The sequence below is a fragment of the Tympanuchus pallidicinctus genome, unplaced genomic scaffold (genome assembly GCF_026119805.1).
Source record: "Tympanuchus pallidicinctus isolate F22 unplaced genomic scaffold, pur_lepc_1.0 scaffold20, whole genome shotgun sequence".
NCBI classification, from domain to species: Eukaryota; Metazoa; Chordata; class Aves; order Galliformes; family Phasianidae; genus Tympanuchus; species Tympanuchus pallidicinctus.
In genome coordinates this window covers 2,332,356-2,346,382 of record NW_026294722.1, presented here as the reverse complement: position 1 = coordinate 2,346,382, position 14,027 = coordinate 2,332,356, and positions in this window count along the sequence as shown.

Genomic DNA, 14,027 nt, shown 5'->3' with positions numbered 1-14,027 from the left:
GCTCTCATGCACATACAGCCTGCAGAGACCAGGGACTACTTGCTCACTTTTAGACAACAAATCGTGACCTGTGTGGATTACATGCAGTTGCAAAAGAGTCTGTGATAGAGCCAGGTGTTTACACCAGACCCGCTGCGGCTCTGTGTGACATTTCCACCTCAGCCCCTTTTCTTGTGTGCACTTTTTCAGCTCTGACGCAGTTGCGTGAGATTTGGAGGCTCTTTGTGCTCCTCTCCTCGTGTGCTCTGCCAACTGGGAGCACAGTGCCTCCCTTCCACATTTCCCTCTCCAACCTTCAGTGGTGCCTGTCACGTTATATGCAGCTCTTAGGATACTGGGTCTGTGGCTCACTAAGGAGGTGTCCCTTTTTTCTACCTGTCCTCCAAGTTAGGTGATATGTTCTGAAGGCAGAGGAAGGAGAGGAATAAATATTGAGATTTTCTTCTGGGTTGGTGAACTTTTGTTAGCCTGTCCAGCTTTTTCATCTTGACAACAGGCATGCTAAAACTTCTCAAAAGAAATGGCAGCAAATCTCAGGAAACATGCATTAGTGCATGCTTATGTTTTCTGATGAAAGTCATAAATATCTGATGCATAATTTCAGCTCCACTTCCCATTCCTAAGCTATATTTTAAGGAAAGTGCTGCGCCACAGTACATTTCAAGGCCAACATTATACTACAGACAGACTGGTTTCTTGCTTGTTATTCTTCTGCTTCAGCAAAGGATTTACTCCTTTTCTTTTCTTTAAAGTTCTCTCTGACAGGCTCTCAGATATTATTATAGTCACTGGGGGTGCTGAGATTCTCTTTTCTGTTTTCTCTTGTAAAGAATAAAAACTGGAATGACTGACTAGGGAGGTGCTGTGGCTTAGTTACACATTGCCTGTAAATGACTGTGAGGATTTAATTCCCTTTGTGTCACACCAGACAGCACCCCACAAGCAGAGCAAGGCAAGCATTCCCCACGAATGGTGTTTCCTCACTTGCTGGTTCTGAGCAGCATGCTGTCCACCATTTACCCTTCTCTCTCACTATCCCGTTAGTTCTAGAGATGGCATTGAGCTGTGTAGCCTTAACTACACTGTGCATGACTCTGTCCACTGGTATGTGCACTGTAGCCAGATATGGGACAAGAGTGGGCACTCTGTAGAAGATTTAAGAGGCATATGGAGTGTTTGGACCCACCAAGACTTTGAATTTACCTTAGCCAGCACAAGACTGATAACAGCGTGTCTTATTTTTTATGTGGTTAATGCATTTTTTGGCTGGATGCACAGCAGGACTACAGCCAGGAGAGATGGGGACAAACTGTACTAAACAGAGTGGAAAACAGTCAGCATAAGGTTCTGTTTCCCTTCACCTATGCAGCATCTGCTCTGCTCAGTCACACAAAGCCCAGATGGCACCAATATTTAGCTTTGCAAATAAAAATGGTAACCCTTCCTGGAGCGAAAGCTGTTTACCGCAGTGCTGTGTGCTTCCAGCTGTCAAGGACTCCCTGCTTCCTACCTGTGGAAGGGTAAATGACAAACCTTAGTGCCAAACCCACAGTCTCAGAGCAGCAGGCAGTGTTTCAATCTCTTGTTCAAGAGCAGTTTTTGTCTTCCTGCTGATTACTGGGGTGCTACTGGCACTTTTAAGAGAGATTCCATTCACCGATGGAATGAAATGGCAGTGCCTTGTAAAAATGTAAGCTGGTTTATTTTTTCCAGGATGAGCTAATCCTGGTTCCTGGAGCTCCTTCCTTTTGCATGCTGCACAGTACTTCTCCATGTTCCTTTGCTTGCTAGCAGCACTGCATTGTTAGTTGTTGTTTCAGTTTATCCAACTGGCAACAAACTTCTCACTTACTGAAAGACTCTCATTTACCTTTTGTCTCACTTGTCATTTTTATTCCTTGTTACATGAAATCCAACCTATGGGGCACAGATCCGTGTCATTCATCAGCCGGTTTCCTTCAAGAAGAATGGTTCCCTACAGTGAGTGTGGGCGCAGATCCACAAGTTTAGCTTCTGTTTCTTCCTATGGATTTGCTATGAATTTCCTGTTTGACTTTGGATGCTTTGCTTTACATCTCCAAGCCTTTATCTTCTCCGTGGGAAGGGGCTGGGAGTTGGCAATGTCAGCTTCTCACTTCTTGTGGGTTCTTTCTGGTTTGGTTGATAGTTCCTGATCTGAGGAGTTTAAAACATAAATAAGACGAGATCATTATCTTTTTTCATATTTATATTCTGTGCCACAGACAGTCCCTGCTGGCTACTCTTTAGATTATTGTGATGCAAATAGTGCGTCCTTATTTAAAGTGAAAAACATCACTATGATCCGTTTTCTGCTTTGATGGCACCAACTTGGGCTAAACTTCTGATCCAAGTAAGATTTGTTCTATATTTTTCCCAGGAAAATGGCTTCAATGAATATTTCAAGCACTTTGTAACACTGGAAGTGACAACATGAAGAGAGAGAAGCTGATTGTGCAGAAATAAAAGCCAGGCTACAACTAAAGGTCAGAAGGCAAATGTGCCTAGGTCAAGCACTACATACCTTTGGGTTCTTGAACCTGACTGCTGCAAGAAAATCAACATTACATAAAGCAGTTCCCTGTGTAATAGATCCTGTGCTGACTGGTAAACCCTGATGTAAGTGTTAATAGGTCAGGTGAAACCCTACATACTGTACACTGGAGATCACACTTTTTTTCTCATCCTTCTGGGAAGACAGAATTCTGACTGCTGCACAATTCTGTTTACTGACCATCTATACCTGTCTCCAAGGTTACTGATTTGGGGTGGTGCATTAGCATACAAATACTCTTTACTTAAGGAAGAAGGTCTTATTTGTGAGCTTTAATATGCTCAAATGACCAGCAACCAACGTGCATTCAGCAAGTAAAGTAAAAACAAGTAATCCACAGGTTAATCTTGCATAGTTCAGGAATTTGCATTGCAGTAGCACTAAGGCAGTAATTCCTTATTTTGTCCTTGAACTCTGCAGGCCATCCTAAATTTCTTTGGATTTTTACATTGAGGAGTTCGATTCAGGATCCTCAGACATTTTAAAACCTGTGATCTGAGCTGGAAAAAACTTGCACAGGAAGCCAGTGCTCTTCTGAACCCGCAGACCAGCTCCTTTCTGCTGATTCTGCAAGGTTTAACGTGCACTTGCTGCATATCCACGTGGAAGCAGAATTTGAACTCCTTGGGGTTGTACATCTCATCTGTTGATTTATTAGGACAATGATTTAATAGTCTTGTTCTCTGGTGATCCTGTTAACTTCCAGACATTTATGCCTGTTTATTTGTCCACAAAGTGCTGTTCTCAGAACTGTTTTCCTGATTAAAGATTAACAGTGTGATAAAGGCAAGGAAACATGGGCATCCTTGAATTTTGTTTCTTACATCAGTTGGGTTAAACCTTTACTACCTTTTCTCACTGTGTGTCTTCACTTGATGTTTGGCAATCAAATTCTGCACAGCTCTAGCACGTTTCCTCCAGTTTAGTCAAAACAAGAGGAAAACTTTCTGCCTTTTAAACGTAACTTCTTTGACCTTTGCACAAACAGCAGCAAACTAACTAACTAAGGGGAGTTGTCTTTAGAACTTTCTTTGCTATCTCTTTGATTAAAGAGTATTCTGTAAGAACACTGGGAGTCACTGAGGTGTAGTTAACTGTAACTACGTTCAAGTTGTTTGAAATGGAAGAAAAAGGTCCTGAAGCAAACACACTTCTTCCCAACAAACCCAGGCACGTATTTCTGCTGTCTGCCAGAAGTAGCAAGCCACGCATTACTGGATAGTAAAATTGTTTCTAAATATGTAACAGTGTTAGATGAAACAGTTAATACACAAATTGCAATTCTGGTTAATATTTTTAGACCACTCCTGTGACTTGTGCCTGAGCAATCACCCCTGGTACTTTCAGCTCCAACAAGCTTATGCTAAATGCTTTCCCTTTTATGTATCCCACATCTGTATGCTATTATGCCCTGGTTTTTTGTCACGCTATATAATTATAATTGTTAACTGCATGGAGCAGGATTTGAAAAGCAGAGGCAAGCTGTAAAAGTATTAAGGTCTTTAAGTCAATAGAAGTTGTTTTGGTTCTTCTATTAGAACCACTCATATTTAAAGAGGGTATTTGTCTTCTCAAAGCCAAGAGGAGCCCTGGAGAGAAAGCAGCACAGGACTTTCACTGTGCCTTCATACAGTGCACATCAAGTGGTTTGTGCATGAGTGGCACAGTCCGAGCATCTCTGTGCCTCTAAGAGAGCGCTGTATCTCTGCTCATCCTCCTCTTTGCACTGAGAAAGAGAAGTGGTAATTTATACCTGGCCAGACATTGGTCAACCCATGCACCCCAGAATGACTTCTCTTTGACTTTGCTTTGCTGTGTTCCCGTCTTTCTTTTGCTACAGTGAAAAAGTACAGTAACAAGTAGGACTGTATATACAAACAGAGCTGCAGCTAAGCCGCTGGGCTAGAGGTCTGACCAGCTTTTAAATAGCTGTAGAGATGAGGACAGTAGTCCTGTGCTGTTCAGCAAGAAATCCAAGGCAGATCTGAATGCTAAAAAATGCCTGCTGGAAACAACTGCAACTCCTGTCCCAGAGCCAGATGTCTGCAAAAAAGGAAAAAGCTCAAATGTTTTAATAGTCATCTTCTTTCCAAGTGATCAGTGTCTTTTCTGAAATTCAGAACGTATAATTTCTCCTGAGAGCCTTCTAGGCCAGTGCTGAAGCACTAAGTTTATTCTGAATCTGCTAATTTCAGTGCTTGGAACAGCACTGAATATAATGTATTTGTATATACATCGTGTATAAAATGTATTTTTTTTTACCATTAGTTGACATGACTTTTGTTTTTTTTAGTTCAGGTCTTTGGGAGCCCCTGAAGTAATCCTTCTTCAGTGCAAAAGTGGAACACTAAAAGAACAAGTCGACAACAGCACCAGAAAATACAGTGAAAATATGTCACCATTTAGTGAGTACAACCTGATAACAGACCAACATATAAGGAGGCACGTGAGGTAGGAGAACTTATAATTCTAAAGGCTTTCTCTGAAACAGGTGATGGTGTGAGAGCTATTTCCTGCTATCATCATTCGGAGGAGCAGATCACACTGCAAAACAGGTGACGAAGGCAGCAGTTGTCCCTGGTGTAAGAGCAAAAGTAAAGGCGTATATGTTTGTAGACCAATGTTAGGGGACATAGATTCCACTGTGACAGGTGCAGTGTGAATGCAACATACACTTGGAAACAAAAGTGAGACATCGGAGGAAAGTGAAAATGGAAAACTTCAGATGCCAGGTGGAAAATGATATTAAAACTGTCAAAATAAGTCACAACAAAGACTGAGTTTCCTGGTAGGGTAACAGGAGTCATGTGCCAGAGGGGAATGGAGTTTTGAACTGCAAGAAGAAATATCATAAAAGTGAACGGTTACGAACATGTAAGGTTAAACTGGGGCTTATCTGTTAGGCTTTTTGCTTTGGTCTGTTTTTTGTTTTTTTCTTTCTGCTGTACCATAACAGCCCCGAGTTTTGTGGACAGGTCATAAATGTGCAAATAGCATTTCTACTTGAGTAGTTACCTATTCTGGGCCTAATTCCAAACGCATTTAAATTAATGGCAATCCTGTTGGTATCAGAGGGTTATAGTTTAGGACCTATGATGGGAATATGGAGGTGTAAAATATACACAAGGAAGGCTGGTTACACAGCCCCTAAATCCATCTGAAATGATTTTCTAAAACATGGGAAGAGAATGAAGCTGAAGACTTTGAAGTACGTGTGTTTTACATTGCATCATAATGAAGCTTTTATAATATCAGCTGCATATGTACAGATTCAGAAGATTATTCATAATGTGGTATCAGCACTGAAATATTAGCCCTGAATTGATGGAATACACACTCTTCCTTAAATAATTGCTTTGGATTTGTGTTGAATCATTGTAACATAATAGCTATGACTAATTTGCAGTCACTAAGGGTAAAAATTTTATGTTGTTCTTGCATTTGCAACTCTACAGATTTGTGGATAAGAGTAGCTGTGTCAAGGACATCTGTGGTAATTACAGGAATGTGCTGCCTTTGAGGATAAGGTCCAATAAGGTCAATGACCTAATTAATATCTGGCTCATCATTATATTCATTTTTCAGGAAGATTTTAATTTGCTATCCTTACAGCCTGTGACCACTCTCACAGCCTTACCACTGAGGTACTTTTCATGGCTGCACCTTTTGTAGAAATCCAGAGCTGCATCACGTGTGCTATCTTATGTACTCTAAACACAAAAGTAAAAAATTCTTTGGAATGCCAAATTCTTTGGAAAAGGTCTCATGTGGCTCCTGGATACCCAGTAGTGCTTACTGCATTCAGACGAGCACAGTATAATATTGGTGTTGGGCAAAATACCACCCTGTCTAATGGAACTATAAAGCCAAACAAGCCACCAGCATTGCTGCTACTTTGAACTAAAGATATTTCACAAATGCTGCTTTCCAGGGGTCATTTACACAGGTGAGGAAAACCATAAATTGGCGAGGGATATTTTTTAAGGTCAGTGAAGTGTTGAGTGGGATCTGGCTCATAGTTGGCTATAGCAGCTCTGCAATGCGCTGTGCAGCATTTAGAGGGAAGGCTCCACATCCTTCCTCTGCACTGGTTTCCAATAGAGTATGAATGGTAAGTGGGCCTTGTGAGATGTTTGAGTGTTGGAAATCGCTAGTCTGGAAAGGTACACGAGATTAAATGTTAGTCTCTCAAATCTCACCAGTTTACTTCAAAAACATTTTTACAATACCTTTGGAGAGCACTTAATCCAAAACTTGTTCTCCTTGAATAACCAGCAGTGGCCTAAAGTATAATATAATGATGTTTATATAGCACTCCATTGCCGCTATGAATGTACTTCATCAGCTTTGCACAATACTTAAGCTGCAAAGGTAAGAGATGCTGAGCGCTGCCGTCAGCCAGCTCTTCAGCAGCACTCAGAGAGGTGGCACCAGGCTGAGTGCCTCCGGATGGGAAACATGGGAATCACTTCAAATACTTTGAAAAGTGGGAAAACCAACTGAGCTGCACCGCATGGCCTCCAGCTGAGCAGGGACAGAAGGTTCAGGGCCTACAACTAAGACTGAGGGCCACTGTTCTGACTTTCGTATCATTTTTCCTAAGTGATGAGATTTGTTGGACTGAAATAGCTAATCCTTTGTGCAGCTCCCTGTTTTCAAGCTATACTGAGGAAAGCAAACAAAAAATGTAGCCTTTCTAGATTACTAACTCTAAGCTGCTACAACTCAAACTTTTAATTCAATTCATCAGAAACGCTGTGGTGCTTCTGTTTTTCATAGCCTAGGTCTGTTAAATAGTGTTAGATAATTTCCTTTCTTTTAGTAATGAGTACAATACAACAGTGGTTGTTGGATGTGTGTCCTATATTAGTTTCATTTTAAAAAAGAAAAAAAAAATTGAGAACATATCTTGTCCTTTTTTAGAAGGCAAAAGTACTGAAATTAAGTTTAAAATACCTTTTCTTTAAATGCTGAGGATATAAGTTTCTATGTTCTCCTTGCTGCTGTCTCAGAAAGATGCTCTGAAACTCAATGTACAATTCTCAGGAGCAAGGACTCCATTTTAGTAATGGTTCAGATCCCAGCCAGGTTGCTGGATGTTAAATGTGAAATTTCATTGCAGCTTTCCCTAATAGTATTTAGGATGACTGTGCATTACCAGATTGATTCTTGATGAGAGTTGTTTTGCCATTAGCAACTACTTTTGATTAAGGCAGCTTAAAATCTTCTTGTTTAAGTAGGTTGACAGAGATAATGATGTCACTGAATTTGAAAATAAGGTCCAGCAATTGGCCCAATCTGAAGAGGATGGAGGAAAGGAAGCAGAGGGTCTGAGCTGTGAAGCTAGTGATGATTTGTCAGACTCGCGTGATGAAGATAAAAACCACAGATATGCATCTCCATCAGTACAAGCAGTTATAAGAAATCCCAAGTATCTAAAATGTCAAACGAGTGCTTCACCTCAGAAGAAAGGTAAACAGTTGACTATAATATTTGTAGTTAATTATTTGATAACATATTTTAAGTTAGATTTTGAAACAAGATGAACATGATGTGGTTTTTAAAACCTCCAGGGAGCTGTCAAAGTTAAGATTGGGTATAAATGAATAATATAATGAATAAGCCTAGTAATTTATTTAATCTTCCTTGGTCCGTCCAGCTTCAAGATTCAGGGGTTTATGGATGAGCTTAGAATGGTTGCAACTTGCTGGTTGAGAGTGGTAGGCAAATACCAGTGCCTGTCAGCAAGGTTATCTCCCAGAACCTAAATAAGAGTAATGGAACGTAGCTGTCTTAATATTTCAGGAATGTTAAAAGTTAAAGGGCATGTAATGTGACTTTCCCTAGCATCTGTATGTCTGTACTCTGAAAGTTGGGTGACATCAGTGGAGTTGAAGAACCTGTGAATGTGTCCCTCATAATATCTGGATATGAAGGTATACTGGTGGAGGAAGTTTGAAGTATGGATGTTGTACCAATCAATAATGTCCCTTGGTTTGGATATTGTGTTTAAAGGAAGCACACTTAGCAGATTTAACAATGCAAAGGAAGTTCTGTTCTGTGGGATGAATCCATAATGAATAAACAACAATAAAGCAGTCTTGTTTGCTGTCACTCAAGTGTTAGCTGCATGTTCTGTGCGCTATGAAGCACTGTATAAATGTATTCTGGTCTCAGCATGAAAAACATTACAAAGTGCACTTGGGAGCTGAGGCAACTGTTCTGGAAAGGCTCTTCTCATATGATCTATTTGCCATTTTGCAGTTTTGAATCTTTTTCAAAACTGAAAGTGCAGCATGCTTCCTCTTTACTTGGTACTCTCAAAGGAACTTGTTACTGCTGTGATAAGAACTTGGGAACGTTATATAATCCTGTAACTTTATTCTGTCTTCTTCAAGTAGTTGATCTTTCCTTGAAGTCAACTAATGATTTTGTAGCAGCTTTTACATCGTACCAGATTTTACTTTTCCTTACTGAAAGCTGAGGATAGCTTAGCCTGCCATACCCAAATCTTTAAATTTGTTAGTACTAATCACAGAATTGTAGGGGTTGGAAGGGACCTCCAGAGATCATCGAGTCCAACCCCCCATCATACCCCTCAATCAAACCAAATCCAACCCTACATCATACCCCTAATCATACAGTTGACAACAAGAAGTGTGTTGCATTGTTTAGAAATGCCTTCATGAACCACGTCTTAGCCACTTTCATCTTCTCTTGGAGGTGGGAGTTAGTTTCTTTACAAGGAGAGTGGTTAGGCCCTGGAACGGGCTGCCCAGGGAGGTTGTGGATGCCCCGTCCTTGGACATGTTCAAGGCCAGGTTGGACGGGGTCCTGGGCAACCTGATCTGAATGTGTGTGTTTGGTGGTCCTGCTAGGCAGGGGGGTTGGAACTACATGATCCTTGAGGTCCCTTCCAACCCGGGTGATTCTGTGATTCTGTGATTCTGTGATTCTGTGACCAGAGGTAGGATTTCTAGAATTAGGCTCTGAACTATATCACTAATGCGTGGCACTATCTTGGGGTGAGTTGCTTAAGTCTTAAATAGCTACATTACAAAAAGGCAAGCTGTCAGGCGGAAATTATTGCATTTTGAAGCACTTTTATGTATAAATGTGAGGTAGTTTTGCCTAAACTAGAGGCACTATCTTGAATTCAGTACTATTTTTGAAGAGTGAAGTCATTCTTTTCTATCTCATGATCTAAATGCGTCTTTGTTCTCACAGGAGAAAAAGCAGCCTTCAGCTGTGAGTTGTGTACATGCACCTCGCTCAAGGTATCAAGTCTGAACCGCCACAGGAAAATCCATTCTAAAGGCAAACGTCACTTGTGTCCCATCAGCCTCAAGGCCTTTCGAACAGCTGCTCTCCTGCAGAACCACGTGAATGTGCATGCAGGTATCTAATGTGTCTAGTTATTCCATTACATATTGTCTGCAGGATTTAATCCACGGGCAAGTGGCAGACTTAGAGGCGGATTCTGTGATCGTTCTGTCCTCAGAAGCTTCACCAGTTTTGTTTGGAGTTCTGCACTGACAGGATGTGGTCTGTTTGCTATTCCGTTACCTTTTGCCATTCTAAGAATTTCTGTCAACTGAAAATTTGCTTTGGTTTTGTTAGATTTTTGTATGCATGATAGAAACTTCTCTGGTGATTTCTTTGTGACTGTTTGTGAATGTGAAGCAAATTGACACAGCAGGTGTTTATGATCAGTATATGGGGGATGTTTATTGTCTATTTGTAAAAAAATAGAGTCACAAAAAGGTTCTGGCAAAAATTGTGTTGAATTAATGCAGACAAATCAAACAGCTGTTAAATAAGGTTTTAAGAAATGATATATTCCCACAGGGACCAGGCCCTGTAAATGCAGTGACTGTGATATGGCATTTGTGACCAGTGGAGAGCTTCACGGCACAGGTGTTACAAGCATACCTTTGAAAAACCTTTCAAGTGTTCCATGTGTAAATATTCAAGTGCAGAAGCAAGCACAGCATTTCTGAATCCTTTGGGGAAAGTTGGTAGGCTTTCAGATACTAAGCTGTATATGTCAAGCTCAGTATGAATGCTTGGCTTGCAGTGCAAATGTACAGCTGGACAGTGCATGGCCAAAAGGCTAAAGTTGATGTTGTATAAAACTTGACTTGTGAAAGGACCACAGGGGCTACAAAAGTGGGGAAACAATCATGCTTAGTTCTATGTAAGTCACTGGTATGGTAGATTTAAGTGGTTCTAGAAGTGAGCTCATGAAGTATGCAGGAATTCTACAGAAGGTAACTCCTAATTTCAACTTGCATACTTGTTATTTATGTAGGACAGAACACAAAAACAGTATTAAAAAATAGAATGAATTAGGCTTCTGCAGTGAATGTTCTTTGTATGAACTTGAAGATGAATAAAGGCTTTAGCTAATGAGTTTGGGCATTTTAAATTTGGTATACAGAGTAGCATGAAGGTAATTGGTGTTCTTTTCAGCCAATTTTAAAATGTGGCTTTTTCTGTTCTCCTGTTAAGGGTTCTCCTTATGTTGGTACTAAAGATGGAAGCAAGATCACCTGGGGGAAAAGTACAGAATATCAGCTAAAACCAGAACAGGCAGCACTAAATCTGTAACAGATGCAATATTTAAAATTGCAGTAGATGTATTTTGTGAATGTCCTGATATTTCAATTGTTTATACTTCTATAAATGTAAATGTTACTGCAGAAATTGTCTTGTTTTTATGCCAGGCAAGTAAACTGCAGTGACACATTTGCTCACATACAGGAGAGCGTCCTCATGCATGTTACCTGTGCAGCTATGCTGGCAAAGATGCATATAAACTGAAAAGACACTTGGCAATCAGGTACACTTGGAATCAGGTAGGATTCCCCAATGTAATGATTTATGCTTGTGTCTCCTATAGGCCTTCAAAATTCATGGGTTTCCTTGTGACCTAATTTCAGACTGTAAATCACAACGCTTTTCATTCATGATTTTGAGTAAAAGCATACCTGAAAAGCACACTTTGTGCAGTTTGCTTATTCCACATTGTTGTGACCTCAGATTGATCTTGCCCAAATTGACTGTAATGTGCACACTGTCTGAGAACATAGTATCTACCTTATCTACCTCATAATTCAGGTTTCATATCAGTTCAGTCACAGTGCGATGTGTGCCTCGTTAACATGTTAGCACGAATGGCAGTGTGTTTCACAGCTCCTGAATATGCCCACTTATGCTTTGGTTTACATTTCAGAGTAATCTGGTGCAAACAGACTAACTTCTTTTTTGAGGAATTGACCAGAAATGTCTAAAAGTGGGCCTCGTGTTGCCCAGTCGTGGTGGGGGCTCAGCCCTTAGGGCCAGACTGGAGTTGGCTCAAAACCTCAACACTGGATGTTTCCCTGTGCTCTTAGACTGGGCTTTCAACCAGCACTGATGTAATTTTTGATGATATTCAGAGCTGATGTGGATTTCTGGGAAAGAAAGTCAAGGAAAAGAAAATATTTCCCCAATATTGATGGCTGGGGTTGAATCAATTTTATCTTGATGTCGCAGACATTCACTTCCTCTCCTTGTGCACTCAATTGTAACACCGCATTTTTGTACGTGAAATGGAATCCATCCACAAGATGGGATAAAAGGTAATGAAGATAATACCTGATTAATAATTTAGAATTAATGGTTTTATGCTTCATCAGGTTGACTTGCAGATTCAGGAAACCAGGAGTTTGCATAGGAATGGGCTATGGCCAATGCTGGCCTTTCGTGCATTACAAGGTAACGTTACATTTTGGTTGGTCTGGCTGTTGCTGTTAAAGATTAGATGTTCAGATCTGTGTGAATGTAGTGTTTGTATCAAATACAGGGTTCCTAAGTATATATTCACATTTTAATAGGTGAAAAACCACACGAATGTTACATTTGCTACACCAGATTTGCTCAGAGTGGTAACATGAAAGCACACATAATAAGGAAGCATGGAGAAGATGTGCCAAAATACCAGTGTCCACACTGCAGTGCCTATATTGCACAGAAAAGAGATTTGGGTGAGTTTAAAGCAGGGGGAAAAGGGAATGTAGAGATAAGTAGGGCCAAAATGTTTGTAATTGTTGCTGCTTGTAATGAAACCAAATGCATTCTGTGACTTTACATCATTACAGAATATGCTATGGAAAATGTGGTCACTGCTGATTTACTCCTGCAAGGAGATGGGGTGACATCTTGTGGTTGATGCTTTAAGCTGGTTAAAATACAAAACATCAAGTATTTTGGTCTTTTTCCCCTCCAGGATACCTGTAGGACTCTGAATTTGCTTATGTCAATATCCACTATTATTTTCAGGCTACAAAACAATCATGAAACATTGAAGGTGATACAATAAACTGAAATGCCTCTTCTCTGGCTGGGATCTTCTCCCAGAATGTAAAAAATAGAGCACTGCATAAGTCCATTTTTATCCTATACGCAGGAAATTGATTTGTGTTTTTCCCCATTGTCATCCATATCAAACAGCGTTGGCATACAGATTGACACTGAAAGTAAAAGTTAAAATTATCATACATAGTTCTGGAGATGCAAGCCTTGGGGTTTTCTGGTGATTCCATGTACTACATTTCTGAACAGCTCTAGTTTGGAAGATTACTTGATTCAAATCCCTGTAAACTCACTGTGGCTTTATTTCATGTGTAAATTCAATTCTCTTCTAGGAAGAAAATATTCTTGTAGGGGTAAGAGTTTTATTAAGAAATCAGTATTAAGAAACAGAGCGTATTTAGTTATTTTAAGTGATTCAGTTGACAAATACCAAGAAGAGCTCGATGCAGTGTTAGATTTTTTGAAGTTATGAAATGGCTGTATTAAAAATATTTAGGCAGACAAAGTTGCCTTTTGTATCTACCTGTGTTTTCAGAAAGGTGCCACTTAACAGATGTAAATATTTCAAGGTGGAAATGGGATTATTGTCTACATGTCACAATTCCTTTGTATATACAGACTGCTTTGGGTAGCATTTTGAAATTAATCTTGTGCAGGTGAAAGCAGTTGCTGGAATTTTCAAAGGGATTTGATTTGTTAAACAGTTTTCATTAAAATCAGTGATATTTCAGCTTATAAATGCTTAATTACTCTGGAATTGTTGCTGAGAGCACAGGTCTTCTTTTTCCTTCCATTTTCTTCTATAACCAATGTGTAACTCAGGGCTAAGCACAACCTAACTCTTGTTCAAACTTGTGGAGATCCAAAATTTGCCATTAAAATAATTATTTTGACTGCCAGGTGCCAAAACGTGCCTCCATACATGGAATGGCAGTTCAGTGCAGTCACTGTGATGCTGCCTTTCACAACCATTGCGCTCTTACTCAGCACAGGAAGATTCACAGGGGTGGAAAAAGTTTCAAACGTGATCAGTGCAGCTCTGCATGCAAGCAGCTATTTCAACTCACCGACAAATTATTGCACATTAAGTGGATGACTT